Below are 21201 nucleotides of genomic sequence, written 5' to 3'. Positions count from 1 at the left end.
GCACTGAAAGGCTTCCCATTGGAAGTGCTGGACTCTGGGTTACCCCAAACATGGTGCAGCCAGTGTTGCCTACCTTTAGTGGAGTTGGAGGATGTTGGAAAATGGGTTATTGGTAAGGACAGGTAGGTACCTACACTTAGCAATAGCCCACTAACCTCCACTAAGGTCCAGTTAGGTCTCAGTAAATTAAACCCAGCTTAACGCTTGGTAGCTTGGCAACGAGCGTCAAGGCTTAACTTAGGAGACAGAGGCCCTCATTCTGACCTTGGCGGACGGCGGAGGCCGCCCGCCAAAGTCCCGCCGTCAGGTTACCGTTCCGCGGTCGAAAGACCGCGGCGGTAATTCTGACTTTCCCGCTGGGCTGGCGGGCGGTCGCCTTCAGACCGCCAGCCAGCCCAGCGGGAAAGAGGCTTCCACGATGAAGCAGGCTCGGAATCGAGCCGGCGGAGTGGAAGCTGTGCGACGGGTGCAGTTGCACCCGTCGCGTATTTCACTGTCTGCGCAGCAGACAGTGAAATACATGTAGGGGCCCTCTTACGGGGGCCCCTGCAATGCCCATGCCAGTGGCATGGGCACTGCAGGGGCCCCCAGGGGCCCCGCGACCCCCCCTACCGCCATCCGGATCTCGGCGGTCCGACCGCCGGGATCTGGATGGCGGTAGGGAGGGTCGGAATCCCCGTGGCGGTGCAGCAAGCTGCGCCGCCGCGGAGGATTCAATGGGGCCGCGGTACACTGGCGGGACCCCGCCAGTGGTGCCGGTCCGACCGCGGCTTTACCGCCGCGGTCGGAATCCCCATTGGAGCACCGCCGGCCTGTCGGCGGTGCTCCCGCGGTCCTCCGCCCTGGCGGTCAAAGACCGCCAGGGTCAGAATGACCCCCAGAGTGTAAAGCATTCTAATATCACAAAACAGTATTTAAATAAACCACAGGAAACAGTTTAAAAATCCAAAACCAATTTATAAAAATAGATTATATTTTTATCTTTAAAATGACACCAAAACGAATAAAATCGGATAAGGGGAACCGGAGATATGAATTTTTAAAGAATTATTATTTTTTAGCGCCTAGAAACAAAAAGCGCCAATCGGGTCATCTGGTTGCACCTCGACCGGGGCAAAGTCAAAGTTTCAGGCCAACCGCGATGGAGCCCTGCTTGGCTACAGGCCACGGGAGGCCTCGGTTAAAAGTTTACCTTCACACTTAGGGGGTCATTCCAACCCTGGCGGTCATCGACCGCCAGGGTGGAGGACGACGGAAACACCGCCAACAGGCTGACGGTGCTTCCCTGCCCATTCTGACCGCAGCGGTAAAGCCTGTCTGGGCTGAATCTCCATGGCGGCGCTGCTGAGATTCCGACCCCCTTCCCGCCACCCTGTTCCTGGCAGTTTTTACCGCCAGGAACAGGATGGCGGGATCGGGTGTCGTTGGGCCCCTGGGGGCCCCTGCACTGCCCATGCCACTGCATGATTTTCACTGTCTGCTTAGCAGACAGTGAAAATCGCGACGGGTGCAACTGCACCCGTCGCACCCCTGCAACACCGCCGGCTCCATTCGGAGCCAGCTTCTATGTTGCAGGGCCTTTCCCGCTGGGCCAGCGGGCGCTCCTTTGGCGGGCGCCCGCCGGCCCAGCGGGAAAGCCAGAATGGTCGCCGCGGTCTTTTGACTGCGGAGCGGCCAAATCGCGGTGACCGCATGGCGGGCGGCGGTAGCCTTAGTCTCTTTTTCGAAGATTTTTCTTCAGCGGGACGAACCTGCCAGTCCAATCCGACCTCCTGGAGCCCTTCTCCGGATACGCGACGCTGGAATCCTCGGTGGAAATTTTTACCTTCGGACTTAGTCATTTTTTCGAGGTGAAAATCCTTCGACCGGGGTAAACCTGGATCTTGATCCGACGTCCATGGAGCCCTCTTCGGATACGCTGGCTGGGAGGTCCCGGTCAACTTTTTACCTTCGGACTTAGTCTCTTTTTCGGAGATTTTCTTTACCGGGACGAACCAGCAAATCAGGCCGGGTCGCGGTTGAGGCAAGCCGGCTTGAGTTGCCGCGGCGGGTCGGTCCCTCTATGGAGCTTTTTTACTAAAATTCTCCAAACTTCTCCAAACTTCTGGGGCTTCTCCCAGATGTCCTTTTAAGGTTCTTTTGGGGTCCACAGCTCACCCCAAGGGTCCATAAGTTCTGAGATGGTTCTTGGGGGTGCGGACTACAACTCCCAGAATGCACCTGGCGCAAACTCCTTTTTGGCCACTGGACAGTGGTCAGCTGGTCGCTTTCTTCAGGAGTTGGTGCAGGGGACTCTGGTTAGCAATTTTTCACCTGTAGCAAACAGGGAGTCCCTCCTTGAACCAGTTGAAGCCAGACAAAGTCCTTCTTGTGGTGAAGCCCAAGTGTGCAGCTGGTGCAGTCCTTCTGAGTGCAGGTTCCAGGTGCAGGCCAGGGGTCCAGCAGGGCAGTCCTTCTTCTCCTTTGGTTCTTCCTTGTTGGAATCTGATGGGGATCTGAGGTGTGGGGGCAGGTCTGCCAGTTTTATCCTTGCTCCTGGGTGAAAAGCAGGGGGGTCCTGGTTCTCCAATCAGGTGCAGGGTCCCTCCCCCTGTGATGACCACTTCCTGGGAAGTGTGGCAAAAATCAATCCCAGGAGGCAACATTCTCTAAAAATCCATCATGGCTGATTATGATTTTTGGAGGTTACATCTGGCTGAGCCCACCCACTGGTGTGGCTAAAAATCATAAACACACCCCTCTCCTGCCCTCTCCTAATCTAATCAAGGGGGCACCTAGTTGTCTGGGGTTGCAGGATGTGGGGGTGTTGCTGGTTGCTCCAAATGTCCTTCTCTGCCTTTGAAGGCCAGTTTGGCAGCCCTCCCCCTTCCTGCCTCACCATCTGCTGAGGGGAGATTCCCTCCCACAGGCACATTCCTTTGTGTGAAGCCAGGCCACTTCACACCTCATCCAGGCAGCTTGGCCAAGCTACTAGAGCTGGCCAATCAGAGCACAGCAGCAAAAACAATGCAGGGCTGAAATGGCCAACTTTTCAGGTAAAGTTTAAAACTCTTTATCTGAACAAGTTATATTAAATCCAACAACTGGAAGTTGTGGGATTTATTGCAACAATTAATTTGATACCACATTCTTGGTATACATCATTTAAGGAGACTTTAAAAATTAAAATAAAGTCTCCCCTTTCTAGCCTATGAAGGCCATTTACTACAATGAGGGAAAAACAAATGTGGCTGTTTTTACCTCACCAGGGCTTATAAAACTATTTTTATAAAGTCCCTGCTTATAGTTACATGGCACCCAGCCCTAGGGGCACATAGGGCACATCTTAGGGGTGACTTATATATAAAAATAAGACAGTTTGAGACTTTGGAACTACTTTTAATTCCAAAGTCGAATTTGCATATAACTTTAATTTAAAAGCAGCCAGCAAGGCAGGCCTGCCTTTAAAATGATACTGTGCACCTCAGCAGTGCACCTATGGGTGCACTACCTATGCTGTGGTCCCTAAACCTACATGCCCTACCATATACTAGGGACTTATAGGTAGGTTAACTTAGCCAATTATAATTAGCCTAATTTGCATATCCATTTTACACAGAGCACTGGCCCTGGGCCTGGTAAGTAGTACCCAGGGCACAGCCAAGAGTCAGTAACCACCAGTACCTGTCCAAAAGGTGTGGGGGTTACCAGGGCAAAAAGGAGAACTTTCCTACACTGCCCCCCCCAGATGAAAGGTGATGGGTACTAACCTACACCGTGGTAGTCCTCATCAGCTAAGTGGAAAAACCTGGAAAGGCCATCCGCATTGGCATGGGCAGTCCCAGGTCTGTGCTCCACTGTGAAGTCCATCCCCTCTAGGGAAATGGACCACCTTAACAGTTTTGGGTTCTCCCCCCTCATCTGCATCAACCATCTGAGAGGTCTGTGGTCAGTTTGTACACGGAAGTGAGTGCCAAACAAGTAAGGCCTCAACTTCTTCAGGGACCAGATCACAGCAAAGGCCTCCCTCTTAATGGCATTCCATCTTTTCTCTCTGGGGAGTAGTTGCCTGCTGATGAAGGCAACTGGTTGATCTTGGCCCTCTTCATTAACTTGTGCTAACACTGCCCCAATCCCTTCCTCTGAAGCATCTGTTTGCACTATAAACTCCTTGCTATAGTCAGGGGCCAGTAACACTGGTGCTGAACACATAGCCTGTTTCAGGGTGTCAAAAGCTTTCTGACACTCTGGGGTCCAAATGACCTTCTTGGGCTGTTTCTTGGAAGTAAGCTCAGTCAGAGGGGCCACTATGGTCCCATAATTCTGAACAAACCTCCGGTAGTACCCATTCAGGCCAAGAAAGTCCCTGACCTGAGTCTGGGTTTTAGGAGCCTCCCAATCCAGGATAGTCTGGATCTTGGGCTGGAGAGGTTGTACATGGCCTACACCAACAAGGTGGCCCAGGTACACAACTGAGCTTTGCCCTATCTGGCACTTGCTTGCCTTGATAGTCAGGCCTGCTTGAAGCAGGGCCTGAAGCACTTCCTTCAGGTGGACCAGGTGGTCCTCCCAGGTGGAACTAAATACAGCGATATCATCCAGATAAGCTGCACTGAAAGATTCCAACCCAGACAGGAATCTATTCACCAACCGTTGGAAGGTGGCAGGAGCATTTTTCAGGCCAAAGGGCATCACCTTGAACTGAAAGTGGCCCTCTGGTGTGGAAAATGCTGACCTCTCCTTAGCTCCTAGACTTAAGGCAATCTGCCAGTATCCTGAGGTCAGATCAAACGTGCTCAGGAATTTGGCAGCCCCCAACCTATCAATGAGCTCATCAGCTCTAGGTATGGGGTGAGCATCAGTCCTAGTGACTGCGTTTAGACCTCTGTAGTCCACACAAAATCTCAATTCTTTCTTCCCACCTTGAGGATTAGGTTTGGGCACCAGTACCACTGGACTGGACCAAGGACTGTCAGAGGGTTCAATTACCTTGAGGAACAATAGTGCCAGACTTCGGTCTCACTCTAGAGCTACCCGGTGGATTCCCACAAATCTGGAAGGGTTGAAAAAGTTACTGGGTTTAACTTTTTTGATGGGGCTGATAAGGTAGCGGTCACTGTCTTCATATTGGTCTACTTGTCCCTTAATGGCAACAGCCATATTTCCTGCAGCCACAAGTTGTGATTGATATTTGCTTCTTCTTTGGATGCTGCATTTTGTTGATAATGCTTTAGCGTTATTAGAAGATCACCCTGATTGTGACTGTCTTTTTAAGATTTGGCCTGTCCTTGATCACTTTGTAGACTGGTTTTCAGAGAGCTATATTCCAGGGAAAGAAATAGCTGTGGATGAGTCATTGGTCCTGTTCAAGGGCCTTTTGGTTTTTAGGCAGTACATTCCTAGCAAGAGGGCACATTAGGAAATTAAGATGTATATGCTGTCTGAGTGTAGTATGTCTACACTGATAGGGATTCCAGTATTGACCCCCCCTGGTTGTCCATCCACTGTTGGAGTAATTGAGAAAATTCTGTGAGTACTTGGTAGACGACTATTTAGCAAAGGTCACCATTTGAACCTAGATAACTTCTACTCTGGTATACAATTGTTCAGGGAATTGTTCAAAGTGGACACTGTTGCTTGTGGCACAATCTGCTCTAACCATAAAGGCTATCCAAGGGAGCTTGTGTGTAAAAAACATGAGAGGGGACAGTGCAGTGCGTTGTGTAATGATGAGCTGCTATCTGTGAAATTTGGAGACAATAAACAGGAGGTAGGTCCATATGCTGACTACCATCCATGATGATAGTACTTTACTGTGACTGTTTGGGGCCAGTTTGTTAAATTCTGCAAACCTGCATTAATTTTTGACTACAAAAACCACATGGGTGGCGTAGATAGAGTAGATCAGAGGTTGGAACTTTACACTGCTGTTTGTGAGGCTTACGTTTGGTATATGGAGTTGGCTATACATCTGTTCCATTTAGCAACTTTTAGTGCTTTTCTTGTGTTCAAATATTGTTCTCCGGAGTCAAAGATGACATTTGTTAAGTTTCTGGAGTCTGTGATAGAGAGCCTTGTCATAGTGCAACAGACAAGAGTTTCTAGAGAAGCAGTGATGGAGGATGTGGCTAGATTGAAAGATTGCCACTTTCCTGATCACATTTCTCCCACGCCCAAAAAATACTTTCCTGCTAAGAAATGTAGTGTCTGTGCCCGAAGAGGTATCTGCAGGGAGACTGGTAAATACTGTCCCGATTGTTCTTCTAAGCCTGGGCTGTGTATGGCTGGATGTTTCAGAAGTTATCACATCCAGAAGAATTATTGGGAAATAGTGTAAAAGTGAACTGCCTGTATTGTTTTATATTTTGTGTTCAGTTTCACGGTTGGCATTTCTCTCATGTATTTAGTTTGAGTTTTTGTGTTTGTAGTTTTGTGCTTACTAATAATTAGTTAGTGTTTTCTTTTTTGATAAAAAAGTGATGGCGATGTGCATGGAGTGGCACTTAACTGACGGTATACATGGAGTGGCGCTTCGCTGGTGGTGTGTGTGAGTGGTGCTTGGCTGGCAGTGCATGTGGAGTGGCACTTGGCTGACAGTGTGCATGGAGTGGAACTTGGCTGGAAGTCTGCGTGGAGTGGTGTTTGGCTGGCGGTGTGTGTGGACTGTCACTTGGATGGTGGTGAGTGTGTGCTTGCGCTTGGCTAGCGGTGTAAATAGTGACTTGCTGTTGATCACTACAACCCACTGCTAGCCAAACGCCAGTCCACAGACTCCCTCAGCTGATGTGATTGCTGTGTCAGGCCTGTGGGCCCTTCAATGGCATTGTCTGTTGATGTGAGTGTTGTAATGTGCTCGGCCCGTGGCTGGCAGTGTGAACTGCCTTGTGCATCTCATGAATGAAAGGAGTGTGAATGGACTATAAAGATGTTGTTGCCTTGATGTGGCTTTACAGCTCGAGAGCTGTGAGTCATTGGTTTCGTTTTTTTCCTTTCAGTTATTAACAGTGTATTTCTTTTTTGTGAAATCTCTTGTTAATAAAAGTTAATCTACTGAACCATCACTCACCCTTGTGCCAAATCCAACCAGTATGTGTGGGGGTAAAATAAAAAAAAACACCCCACTGTTATAGGGCATCAAAACACACCTGTGACATGCTAGGTGCCTATGATGGGACCCTAATGAAAAGGCTTGCCACCAAATTGATGGTAGGTGAGGGGTCTTTTTAACAAAAACCTAAGTGTGTTTCTTTTCACAATTTCATCACATCACAGAAGTAAAAGTCTTGGTAGCATGCTCGCTGCTTCTCTAGGGAAAATGTACCAACTCTAGATAATTCTGAAACTAGACATCTGGTGGAGTACAGGGTGCTGTGCCTCTTGTGGCTCCCCACAAGTTTCTTAGCCACAATGCCCTGTAAACTTCAAAATGTGACTAAAATCACACATTTTCTTGCATTACTGTGCCATATTCTTCCAGAAGCAAAAAGAAACTAGAAACTTCCTACCACCCACCGTTCCACCGGTCTCCTGATAAAAATGCTACCTCATGTGTGTGGGTGGGCCAAGTGCCTATGACAGGGAAGGGGCCAAAACACGACTTGGAGACATCAAAAATATCTATTATAAAACGACCTGTTTTTGCAGGGGTGGGACCTTCGGTTTTGGACAGAGGCTCCGTGACCATCCAGGGAAACCTACCACACCGAGGCATTTCTGAAAACTAGACACCTGGGGAAGTCCAGGGAGGTGTGGCTTGAGTGGATCTTTAGCATTTACTTATCCAAACTCCTCTGCAAACCTCAAATTTTGCAAAAAAGCACATTTTCCTCTTTTCTGTATAGGATCACTGCACAAGCACAAATTTTCTACCACCGAGCATTCCCCAGGAGGTGAAATGACAAAAGAATTGTAAAAATGGAGTAAAGGGTAAATTAAACTTACCTAATGCCAAACCTGAATGATGGATGAGACCTTCTAAATGTCTCCCAAACTATTCATTCAGGTATACACCATACCTGGTGAATATAAAAAATATATGCTTTTTGTATATGCTTTACTCCCAAATGAACAAAAGAGTACCTACTATGAAATCCTAAACTATATAAGACAGCAAACAAATAACTATGACCCCCTCAAATAAATCATGCCATGATCCCAAAAATACTAAAAATATATCCCCCACACACCCATACAAGATTGTTACTATCACTTCCATCAAGGTACATGGAGGCACCTCTAGAAATCTACACTTAGGGCCTAAATATAATCTCAATGGCATTGCCACCAAGACATCAATACAGTTGAGGTGAGGCTGCTGTCGAGGCAGAGGCCTCTCCCCCATTGCACTGCAATGTTTCAACCGGACTTACCAATGGAAACGTATTTCAAGGTTTCCGCCAGTCAGCCCGAAACAGTGGAAACAGTGTGGTGGCATTGGCCTTAGTTCCCTAACGGATCCGAGGCCAATGCCGTTGCACATCAGCACCCTCAGAATGCACTGTCTGCTTGGCAGACAGTGTGCATTCTGAGGGTGCTGGTAGGGGGGCCCCTGCACTGGCTTTCGACCAGCCTTTCCATGGCAGTGCAACTGCCATGGAAAGGTGGTTGGAAAAGTGGATTTGTGATCAGCTCAGCAATGCTGTGTTGGGCGGCACCATGGCTGACCACGACTTTGACCCTCCGCCAACCAACGGGGATCCACAATCCTGGAGGTTGGGGCGGTCTCCTGGCAGTTGGGCCTCTGGGAGTGCGGTGATCAGACATCCACTGCGAGTTTGGCACCGTGGTCCATGGATCGCCAAACTCATAATGAAGCCCTAAGTGTAGAATATTCAATAGCCAATTCACCTTCAAAGTAAAAAAAATATATCACTAGCCTAAGTTCCTCTCACAGACGTGGTCAACCACAATAACTTATTACTAGAAAGCCTTATGTACCAACAAAATGAAGACAAACTTAGGGCCTCATTGTGAGTCTGGCAGTCCATGGACCACCTTGGCGGTGTTAGCGGTCGGATGACTGTCGGGTTGGCGGTCGGATCTCCGTATTACAAGTCATGTGGGCCTACGGAGCAAAGACTGCCGTCATCCCGCCGGCACCGCCAGGTAGCACAGACCACCGCAGCTACAATGCAGCACAAACAGGCCAGTATCTCCTCAGGAAACATTATGCGGTTGCACAACGCCAATGTGACCATGGCGGTCCAACCATCAAGTCTAAGCAGGAGGAAATGGAGAGTATAAAGGGAGACCCCAAGCTGCAGACAGCCTTACACGTCAAGTGCCGTCATGTAGCCCATCACACACATCCTTCCCCTGCTGATGAACATTGAAGGTGCACAAATCCACGCTGCCGTGGATGCAACCCACCATAAGTACACACACCAACCTGTGTCATTATGCTCAATATTAGATCATTGTGCCATCAGCCACATCATATGGGGATTCACACTACGGGCACCAAGTACCCTTGAAATTGTTTCCCGCGTTGGAATCAGACACATATAAGGACACATTCACAGTCACAATACACCCCCTAGGCGGGTCACTCACACTGTAGCACAGCACTACACAAAAACACATGTCTGCTCACTGCACAGTGGCAGTAAAAATGTACACAACATTGTCTCACACAGCACTGACAACAGAGCAACATCATATCTACCAATACAACTCACATACTCACATTGCACACATGCCATGGACTATTGTCACAGTTAACACACACATGTATGGATGTGGCATGGAACACTGAGCCACCACTCCTTTTAAACAGTCCTGCAATGGACACATACATGACCCACATTGTAGCACAATGGACAGAAAATAGGATACAATTTATACTGAGAGACAAATATGCAAAGTTCACTATGCAAACAATACTGACCCAAAAGGAATGGGGGCAACAGGAGTACTCAGGTAAGGAGGCTGCACTGGGAGACCTCTCACTTTACATATGCCCCTTAAACATTTGCACAGGACCTGGCCCTACATGTATCTCATGACAAACAATACTATACCCAAATTACATGCCTATCTGCACAATGTGTAAGTGCAAGTCAACCAAATACATACAACTCTAAGTGAATGGGAGCTACATGAAGTACCTGCAATGTATACACAGATAGATGGACACATGCACAGTCAAATGCAAAGGGATGTAGCACAACTGAACACTCTTCATCTCTGCACAAACAAAACACAAGCTGCCACACATTAGATGAATCCATAATATATATCAATGGGTCAAGTCCAACACCATACATGCTCACTTTGAGCAACCAAACATAAAAAATTACCATACCAAACAGTACACAATGGTATGACACTACTTTGCATTTACACCCACATATCCATACAATCAATATATACCCTTGTCTTGGGGAACACCACCACTGCCCACAAAGTCAGATACTGCAAACAACAGCAAATTGTTCAGCAAGCAGGCTGATACACACACATCTGTAGGCAGACAACAAAGTTACTCAGGAACAGCATAAAAGTAAAAAGGGAAATGCAGGATGAATGTGTATCTATAAAAACAACTGTTTGGGCTTATTAATATTGAAACGTGAAAAGTCCATGGCCATTGGCCAGTCCATTTTGAAATGCAAAGGCACATCACTGTGCTGTCACTTGACTCCTAACTTGAAGGTGCATCAAGTGGGCAGACAGGCAACTCAGGGCTCATCTTTGGGGGAGGGTCAGATTTGTGATGGGTGGGTTTGGGAGGAGTATCCTACTTCTTCTGAAGGGTGGGCTTCTTCTTCAGAGGTATGGGTGTTTGCAGGGGGCAGGTGTGACAGGGGAGGATCTGAAAGTATAAGGGATGGGTTGGGAGGTGGTTCAGGCCTCTTGGGTTTGGGACAGGGTGGAGGGAACAGGGGAAAGGTCAAGGTCAAAGAACAAACTTTCTTAGGAACAATGGGATGGTCAGCACAAGTGGGTGGGGATTTGGAGGTTGAGGGAGTTGTTCTCTGCTGTGTTGATGTGGATGTCTTGTGTGTGTAAGCATGTTGGAGGTACGCTTGTGTTTGGGTGGTGTCTGTTACATGGGTGAGTGTGGACGTTTACATGTCTTGAGGGGCTGAGAGGTGGATTTGTTGAGTGATGGATGTCTGTGTGTCTTCTGGGTGGTGTCTACAGGTATGTTGTTTGTGGTGGATGTCTGTGTGTCTATGGGGTGGTGTCTGTGGGTAAGCTGGGAGTGATGGTTGTGTCACTGACTGTTGTGGTGGTGCCTGTGGGTATGCTTGATATGTGTGTTATGGTGGAGGAGGTGGGGGTGTCTGAGGAAGTGGTGAGTGATCTTGTGGGTGTCTGTTGTTTGCTCGCATGCTGGTGTGTTTTGTAGTGCTTCTGTTTGTATGCTGGTCTTGTGGTTTGAGGTGGGTGCGTGTGGATCGGTCTGTGTACTAGGGGTAAGTAGAGGAATGAGGGGTTTGGATTGAGAAGAGGGAGGTGGAGGGGGGATTGAAGGAGGGGGTAGCTAGCTTCTGTCACTGTGGAGGCAAGAGCCTGAAAAGATCTCTGTGGGCCAGACATTGCAACACGAATGCCTTTCAGGAATGCATTGGTCTGATGCAGTTCGGTTGCTAATCCCTGGTTTGCATTCACAATGGCTGTCTGACCCACAGAGATATACCTCAGGAGATCAATAGCCTCCTCACTGAGTGCAGCAGGATTAAGAGGGGCTGGGGCAGAGGTGCCTGTGGCGAAAGGGACACCCACCCTCGGTGGTAAGCGGGTATGGCTAACTGGGTGTGAAGCAACAGAGAGGGTGCTGATAGAACAGGGAGTGGCAGACAAAGAGGGTACAGGGGTACACCCCAATGGGTCTGCTGGAGGAAGAATCAGGTGATGAATATGATGTTGGTCCGGTCTCTCCTGTGACACTCCCCTCACTCTCCCGGCTACTGGGTCCGTCTGTGTCCGTGGTGTCTTGGCCTGAGGTCCTGCGGCCAGATGCGTCCCCACTCTACTGTGCCCTGTCTCCTTTGCTTCCCGGGGCTGAATCTGCAAATACAAAGAAGAATAGGGCCATCACATGTCCATGATCACACTTGAACAACAGTTCTGATTAGAAAACATTACCATGCTGTTAAGTAGGCCCCTGCAACAAACTCCACCTAAGTGGCCCATACATGTGTCATATCATATGCATGCATGCCATCTGAACTGTCAACAGTTGCCCGCAGGAAAATCAGGATCTCAGACAACTATAATTCCATGGATGAAATTGTGCAATCACAGTAACCATCGAACTAGTAGGCAGCCTCATCACCCTCAATGCTTTGCCCCATAGAGCATACCTCAGTTTCCTGTCATTGTACAATAGTAGGCAAAATCCAACTGCATTCCCATAGATCCCACACAAGATCATGCACACATCTATTTGTCACATACATAATGGCCCAACAAGAAGAAATTATGCTCCAAAATCCTGCCATGCCAATAACAAAAGTACAATATCCTGGAGAAGGTGACATGGAAATGTTCATGTCACACTGGAAGCAGTTCCACAATGTACACTTCACAAAATGATATTTGCCCATGATAGGCCAGATATTTGGCATGGAAATGGACATTGTAGACATCATGTGCAATCTGTCAGGGAGAGATGTCTCTAAACTCCACAAGACCAAGGAAACAGCAAGCCCCACGAAAATCACCACTAATGTCTGGCACCCCTTGCAATGACATACTCTGAGTGCATCAGTAGACATCATTAGTCCCTTGGATCTTGGAGAGGCTCAGAGATTTGCAAGTACATGTTGAAGGCATTCAACACATTGCCCAATCAGAAGTAACATCATTGTCTCCATTATATTCAAACAAACCCAGATGTCTGTGGATGTTTGCTTGTACTCAAAAACATGTGATCTCAACATAACTTCAAGTCAACTCCATGATGCATGTCAACAGTCAGGTTGCAAACCTTACCCATTCCCCATGTGTTAAGCACTTTACTATATGATTCTACATAAATGGTATAGAAATACACATTGTGGCTAAAACCCAAGGCCTGTCTTTCATGTCACTCATTGGTTCTGCAGTTGTACATGCCAAATGACATGCTCTGATGGGTATATGTCAGCCAACAACAATGGTGTCACACTAAAGTATGTGGCATAACATGAAATGTACCCCCATTGTAAATGTCTTATTCCACAAACCAGTTGCCATGCACATATATGTAAGGGAAAACAGACATCATCCCATCAACACAGGTAGACCATGCATGAAACAGCAGCTTACAAATGTTTTGCTAATGAGAAAGGAACACATGCTGACATGTAGGCATAAGGAATCTTGGCAACAGTGATGACACACAAATCATGTCAATGGACATTCCCCACTTACCAAGGGAAAGTATTGATCAGTAGCTGCTGACTGCTCACTCACATGTATGATGGCCATCTTCACATTACAGACTGTAGTGAGGCACCAGTACCCATCATATGCTGAAGACCACTAACCTCTTGGTCGCAGATGCCAAAATACTCATTTAACCAGACACATGGTTGAGGACAATGATCCATTACTTACTTACCTTTGGTCTATAACACTGAGGAGTAGTGTTCTAATGCACAGAATTTACATCCACTTTAATAACAAACAATTCTCGATTGATCACAGCTATTTGTTGTCCCTGGAGAGCAAGTTGTTTGTGGATTGTACACAATTGTGTCGTAGGTCCCAGGGCCAATTGGCAAGGAATTTCATAATACAAACCATGACATGTCTACACAAATAGTCACTCATCTACTGTGTTACACATGGCTCATCTCTAACCTTCAGGGGGAGCTGTCAGAACCTTAATAATGTGACAGGCAGGAATATGTCTTGTACTCATCCCCTTTGTGGCTGTTGTGCTGTCCTCAAAATATCCATCAAGGTCTGGGTAGGCCACCGCCAGAATATGGGCAATTAGGGTATCATGGTCTGACTTGCACCCCGACCATGCTGGGAAGACATCCGCAGCTGGCCTCTGCGATCTTCTGGGCCCAGAGTCTCAGGACCACCCACCTTTTCCGACAGTGGGCACTCAAGGGTCTGCACCGTCAATAGATCATTTTCTGATGGCCGTTGACCTGCATGGATGCAAAACACAAATCAAGAGATTATAATCACAGGTTTTTATCACAAATGGTTGAGTCAGATACATGGCAGTAACACCAAGCTAGGACTTTTCCATTTGTTAATACTCCCCAAGTGTGAAACACACAAGCCAAAAAGTACCGGGACTTGACTACAGACATTTGTATTTGCATCTGCAGACTAACCCACTACCCTGCTTATGGCCTACAATGACTAAGCAAGCTTACTGACATCAGGTAGCCCATGCTCTAGCAACATGCACTTTGATGTGAATGACAATGAAATACTACACACCTATGTGGCTCTTGTGCTGACACAGCCAACCGGCCTGGAGTCTGCTTTTCTCAACCACACCTGCACACTTCCCTTCACCAACTGGCGTCCATCAGAAATTTGCTATGGAGGGACAAGCGCACCCTCTGTCTTGCACCAGCCTTGCGATTGCTTCCTCTGCACTTAACCACAGCCACAAACTGCCCTTTCTTTAGGGCCCAGCAATAACAACAGCAAATCAGCTCACCACCAGCAGCCTGGTATTTTCACAAAGTGCCTAGCCTTGCTTGCCACTGGGGTCTAGAGCACTCTCTCAAGCCACACACATCTCTAGCTCTCGGGGGATGCTGGAATATCACTCAGCAGCTGATGCTCCCCCGGTCTCCAGCTCTTCCTGTTGGCCTCAGCACAGTATGACATAAGACCACTAACCTTCACATAGACCCTGGGGAGACAGATTATTTTCAAGTGGAGCTCTGACTGCAAGCTTCCTTTTTTCCAAACACAGGCCCCTATCATGTGAAAATACTTTCCATGCCCAGCGCCAGACCCCGATTGCACATAAAAGAGAAAGCAAAGTGAGGATCTATCCTGAATGCTGAGTCGAGGGTCTCTGTTACCAGTGACCTGGCTCTCTGTTCACTGCTCCTGGGCCGCTGGGGACAGTGAAAGGAGGGAGGCCTGGATACCAGAGCTGGTGATGGTGCAGCCACTCAGCAGAATCTTACAGCAGCTCCACGCTGCCAGCAGAAAGCAATGCCTTAGCAAGGGGCCTCCTTGCCTTCATAGGGCAAATGTTGTCTTCATTTTGGGCTGAGTGTAAAGTACAGCCTCATTATGGGCCACACAGCGCAAGCTCAGACTGTGTTTGTTCTGTGTGGCCCATAACTGGGCTGCAGTATGCACGCACGCTGTTGAGCTCCACTCCGCTGCCGGGCTAGCAGAGTTTTTGGCTGAAAACTGTGCTCCAAGCACTGTGTTACCTCCATCAGCAGAGCAGAGCTTACCGCCCACCCCTATTTCTGAAGGGTAAACTCCTGAGGCATGAATGGACTGACACGTTCACACTCTGTGGGAATTAATCACTACATATAGTCCCCACAGCCCAGAGTACAAAATTCAACTTTGCACATGAGTAACAATCAAGGGGCTGCCACAGTGGGTCCAGAAAGTGTCCTCCTTGTCCGTGTGTGGACATGTGGAATAACAAATGCAATCTCATGCTACTTCAGAGGGTGGGGTTCTGTGATATATACCTATACAACAGAGCACTCATTTGGACATGTGTGTTTATCCTACAGAGATGGCATCCAACAAACAAAAGCATGCATTGTACAGTTTCTGCTGTGTGACCAAGCTACTGAGTCACATATCATGTCCTCCCAGGAATCAACACACTGTCTGCACTGTGGGACTGTCAGTTATGCAATATGCCTGCAAATGGTAATTATGACCTGTGCGAAGGTGACACTAGAACTGTGGGAGTGAGGGATGTGTCATGAGTCTAAGACACACAATGACAGTGGGGAAAAATGCACATATAGACTAGAATAATGATTTACCTCTGAAGTCATTACTAATCTAGTCAAAGGAATGAGGCATTCAGGGCAGGTTTTGTCACCAGAGCATCATATTGGTCACTTGATGGGATCTGCTAGGGTAGAGGGAGTGGGCACAGTGCCACGGTTGCATAGCCACAGTGACTCTCCTACAGCCAAGACTAGGTCCCATACTGGAAGATACATTTGATACTCCCTGGTTGCTGCAGGCTGAGCAGACAGGACCCACATAACACTCAATTCCCATCACTTCTATGCATGACAGTACATCAAGTAGCCAACAACAAATAGGCATGTGGTATGTGGTAACCTGAAGAACAGAGTTAGTGATCATATGCCTTCCACACAACAGTTTAGCAAGGGAAGATGTGGTTTGAAAGATCTGTCACTATACACATTGCTCATATGACTCTCAAATGACTCAGACAATTTTCATACATAGCTCATGCTGTCATGCACAAACATGTGTGACATTTACAACAATGAGGAAAGAGATGTCAGTGGATGGAAATAAAGTCTCCTTACCTAGATATCTGCTTCCCACACAAGGATGATCTAGGACCCCAAAAACCTCACACAACACAATCCAACTGAAATTAACATATGGTACTGACCACCAATACCTGTACATTGTCCATCTCATTGATACCACACAGACTGCTGAATGATGGAGAAATACAGAGAAAATTGTGCACATGAGGTACTTACCAACACCTCTGGTGAGCCAAAGAGCTGCCCATACAGGAATAGGACCTCAGTAACCAGCCTCTCCAGCTCCTCTGGTGAGAAGGCAGGGGACATATCACCTTCGGGATATGGCATGATCCTTCCCAGAGGTGGAAAACAGCAGCAGCTTTCATGAAGGTGTTGCTGGCAGCAGTGTCAGGAGTCAAGTGAGTGAATCTGCAGAACATGGCAGTCACTGCCTGCTGACAGAGCCACTGGCCAGTGACCACTACTGCCAGCAAAGTTAGCAAATGGCTGTATCCGCTGCGGTTGCAACCGCCTACCACCATGATGACTTCCGCTGGTGGTCACAAGCAGTTTCTAAAGTCTAGTGGAGTATATGAGGCAGCTGCTGTTTCAGTGGCCTGAAATGCTGTATTAAGCTTTAGAAACTGCCTCACACTTGCAAAAAATGATTTTTGACCTCACAGATATCCTTTTTTTGTCTTGTCATGTAGGTTCTACTACTCAAACACCATTGTAGTATGTTGCAGGGCACAGATGGCATTTAAAAGTGGGGCACAGTCTGCCACCTCCGACGGCCATTTTGGTGGTTGAGATCTACAGTCACATTTTGAGGGTCAATTGTGTTGCATATCTTTGAGTTTGGTTCATATCCATGCTGTGGACACGTGTGGAAAACCACAGGGGGCACATGTCACCCTTGTGGTATTTGCAGTAGTGATGTGTACTGGGTGCCAGTTCTATCCATTCAGAAATGCCTTGTCACATGATATTATTGACATGCATCATTTATGTTGCTGTGGACACACTGACTAATGTTAGAAATCATGTCTTGTCATACATAGGTACCCAGGGAGAGGGAGGATGCAACAATCTTATATCTACCATCCACTGCCAGACCTTCAGACCATGGAGCAAAGGCACATAATAACGTATTACTGCCTGCATAGGCAAACAATAGTGGACTTATGTTATCAGTTGGAGCCAGATCTGGTGCCAGCTATTACTTATCCAAACAGCATACCGCCCATTGCACTTCCTAGCCACAGGGTCCATCCAACATACAGTAGCCCCATTTGCTGGTATGTCCCAACCTATGTTCAGCTGATGTTGAAGGATTTCCTCTCAGCAATGTCGAAACACATTGACAGCTATATCTGGTCTCCAGTTTTAGCCCATGTGAAGGCTGACTTTTATGGTTTTGCATGCATCCCACATATGGTAGGGGCCATTGATGGCACACATGTTGGCTTGGTACCACTGCAGGCCAATGAACAAGTTTATCGCAACAGAAAGAACTTCCATTCTATCAACGTGCAAGTTGTCTGTTTGGCAGATCTCTACATTTCACATGTGTGTACCCATTATCTGGGTTGAGCCCATGATTCTTCATAATGCAGAACAGCACCATACCCCAGCTGATCTCACACCTGTACCCAGAGTGAGCCTGGTTGGTAAGTCACATCCATCCTGTTTGTGTGTGTACAATGTCAGGTGCTGCAATCATGAAGTGAGTGACTCATTGTTGCACATATGTCCCATTCCTTAACAGGAAACCATCCTTGGTTGTTGACGCCACTAAGGGATCTATCTATGCCAGGGGAAGTTTGCTTCAATGATCAAGGAGGGCCATAGAAGAACACGGCAGGTAGTGGAGCAGGCTTTTGGGCTCCTGAAGGCCAGATTTAGGTGTCTGGACAGGACTGGTGGAGTCATCCTCTACTCACCCGGAAAAGGGCATAAGATCACTGTGGCATGCTTCACAACATCGCCCTCTTATCCCACAGAATATCCCGTTCATCCCAGAGAAGGGGAGGTCTGCAGTGCCACCGGGTAAGAATTCTGAAATACCAAGTGAGTGTCACAGTGTTGAAGATGAAGGAGATGACTTGCAGGAAGCTCTCATTAACAGCTACTTTATGAGTATGAGTATGACGTGATGTAATGACTATGACTGTACAATGAACTTTGGTTTTGAGACTGTGTGGAGTTGAGTGTTTTAGCAACAACTAAGGAGCTGATACTCTGCAATATTCAGCCAAAGGTTGCTTGAAGAGGTACCCTTTGACATATCCCCACCTTGATTATGTTGCTTTGTTTATCAGTTTCCTTGAAATGTACTTACATTTCCAGTGTCTTACTATGTGATTTGCGTAATAGGTATGTTTTCAAGCCTAAACTCCTTCTTTTGTTTTTGTACAGGTACCTTCACCAAGACATCCTCATGTGGGCATTTCAGAGTTGTGACTATGGCAGTTATCTGATACTGTTCTGTCAGACAAAATAGGCATGGATTGTTCCAGGTAATGTAGGTCATAGATATGGGGTGTATAAGACCTGTGCCGAGGCAGTTTGCACAGTGTTTGGGTGGAAGGTCAGAATGCACATTGGACTTATTTTCTGTGCTGTGTTGGGCCGATTGCATCATGTGTGTCATCATATGGGCATGCAATATGTAGTCATTGACTGCGAGCAAATCATTCACCATTCACAATGGCTATACACCATTCTGAATGATCTGTATGTAGCTGTAGATGTGTTTCATCATTGCAGGCCACAGTGCCTGTGCCACAACACTCATGTGTGTTTGTGTTATACCAGCAAGGTAACTGGATTTTGATGTGCCTGTGGTCAGGGACTGTTGTACTGACATCTGTCTGCACCTTGGGCTATGTTGGATTACATTTGTGTGCTATGTGATAAGGGACAAGCTGCTGACATCATCCACTTTAGTGTTTGCCCATTCTACAGGACAATGTCTGACAAATCCCTCCTTCCCATGGTCTGGGGGCTATAGCTTAGAATATATACTTTGACTAGGTATGAGTCACATATTCTTATGTCAAAAAGGTCCAGACATATGAACAGCCTGTGTGATGTACACCGGATTTAAATGTTTTGTGAGAATTGTACGTAAGTGTTTGTGTGTAATGGTTGTAATCCTGAGCAAGGCACTGTGTACCTGTCACATATACCTGCTTTACACAAGTAAGTTATGTCTTCATCATATGGTTCACATGGTCTTACATCTCAACATAGCAAAATGTTGAAACTAAGCAAGCAGACAATGAGTTTGTGATGGGTGAATTTATTGCAGTGCTGATGCAGTAAGTACAATTTTGACAGAAAGGAAGAAAAATAATGAAGTGAAGGTGAATGAAATCATTGGAGTAGATGCCACACAATTGGGAGTTCAAATTCCAGAGAACTGGTAGGTAGTTGAGGATCAGTCAACACAATGAATGTGTGGAACACAAAGGAGATCCTTTAGGAGGAGGTCACTTGCTGGCAGTGGTGGGTGTCTTGCCATGTGCACCTCCTGGATTCTTCGCTGGATGTCCCGGCTTCTGTGGGGGGGAGGTCAGCTGCTACAGAGGCAGGAGTGTCTTGGGTTTGTTCCTCTGGTAGGTCCTCTCTTCTAGTGACTGGCACCAATGAAGAATGACCTGGTGTCAATACACCACAGGATGAATTAAAGTGGTGTTGTAGTGGTGTTGTAGAGCCCTGCTCAGGGTGATGTAAATGCCCCTCATCATCCCTGTTAGGGAGGCCATGTTGGTTTTGTGAGTCTCCCACTGTGCATGCATCTCCCTTTGGATGTCCCTCAGTAGGTACTTGATTTCCTGGAGTTTGGTTACTACAAGGCACATCATGCCTTGGGACTCCTGATAGCTCCCAAAACATGGCTGATGGTGTCCTGGCCAGGAGCAGCCCCAGTGGCATGGGTCCGCTGGCCTACAGCATCCCTCTCATGCCCTATACCTGCACAAGCCTATACCCTTGCCACAGAATGCACTCTTCCACTGTGTCCTGGACCCTCATTGTCAGATGTGTTGCACTGCAACCCAGGATCCAGGAGTGGGGGGGGGGGTCACCAGATGGTAGACACTCTGGTAGGGACACAGTTTGGGGGGGTCTGTGATGTTGAGGCAATTGGGCTGGGACGTGTTGATATAGCCACAGTGAAACTCACTGTTTGTGTTTGACTAGGTTGCCAGAACCGTCCTACAGGTCCAGACATCCAGGAGTGTCCTCTTCACAGAGGGCTTCATTCAGGTGGGTAGTGGCAGTCCCTTCTGTGGCCTCTGTGTACCTAGTGGCAGCTTGACCTGTTGATGTCAAAAATACAATGTTATTGGTTGATTGTTATGCAGGCAGACCCAGGACGTTGTTGTATATGTGACTGGAGTTGTCATGTGGTCAGTGCATTGTGAATGTGTCTGCTGCCAATACCATTATGGTGATGCATCTGGAAGACTTTGGGATCATTGTTTTGCACACTCTGCAAGCTGTCCTTCCTGTCCTCAACAGTTTCATCTTGGGTTAGCTGATCAAGATGGAGCTAGGTAGCCAGACATATCTCAGAGTTGAGAATGATCTGTGTCTTGGTCCTTCCTAGGTAAGTAAACTTCAATTAAGATTTAGTAGGCAAGGGTATTTGGACAAGGGACCACTTTTCTGCTGTTTGGAGTTACTGAGACAATGTATCCTGGGAGTTGCAGTCCGGTCACTCTATACTACAGACACTTGAGAAATGGTATCTCCCCTGGTGAGTAAACTTCAATTGAGAGTTCATAAAGAGATAGATTTAGGCAAGTGA

The sequence above is a fragment of the Pleurodeles waltl genome, chromosome 3_1 (assembly GCF_031143425.1).
Source record: "Pleurodeles waltl isolate 20211129_DDA chromosome 3_1, aPleWal1.hap1.20221129, whole genome shotgun sequence".
In the NCBI taxonomy this organism is placed as follows: Eukaryota; Metazoa; Chordata; class Amphibia; order Caudata; family Salamandridae; genus Pleurodeles; species Pleurodeles waltl.
Note: the sequence above shows the minus strand (reverse complement) of the source record.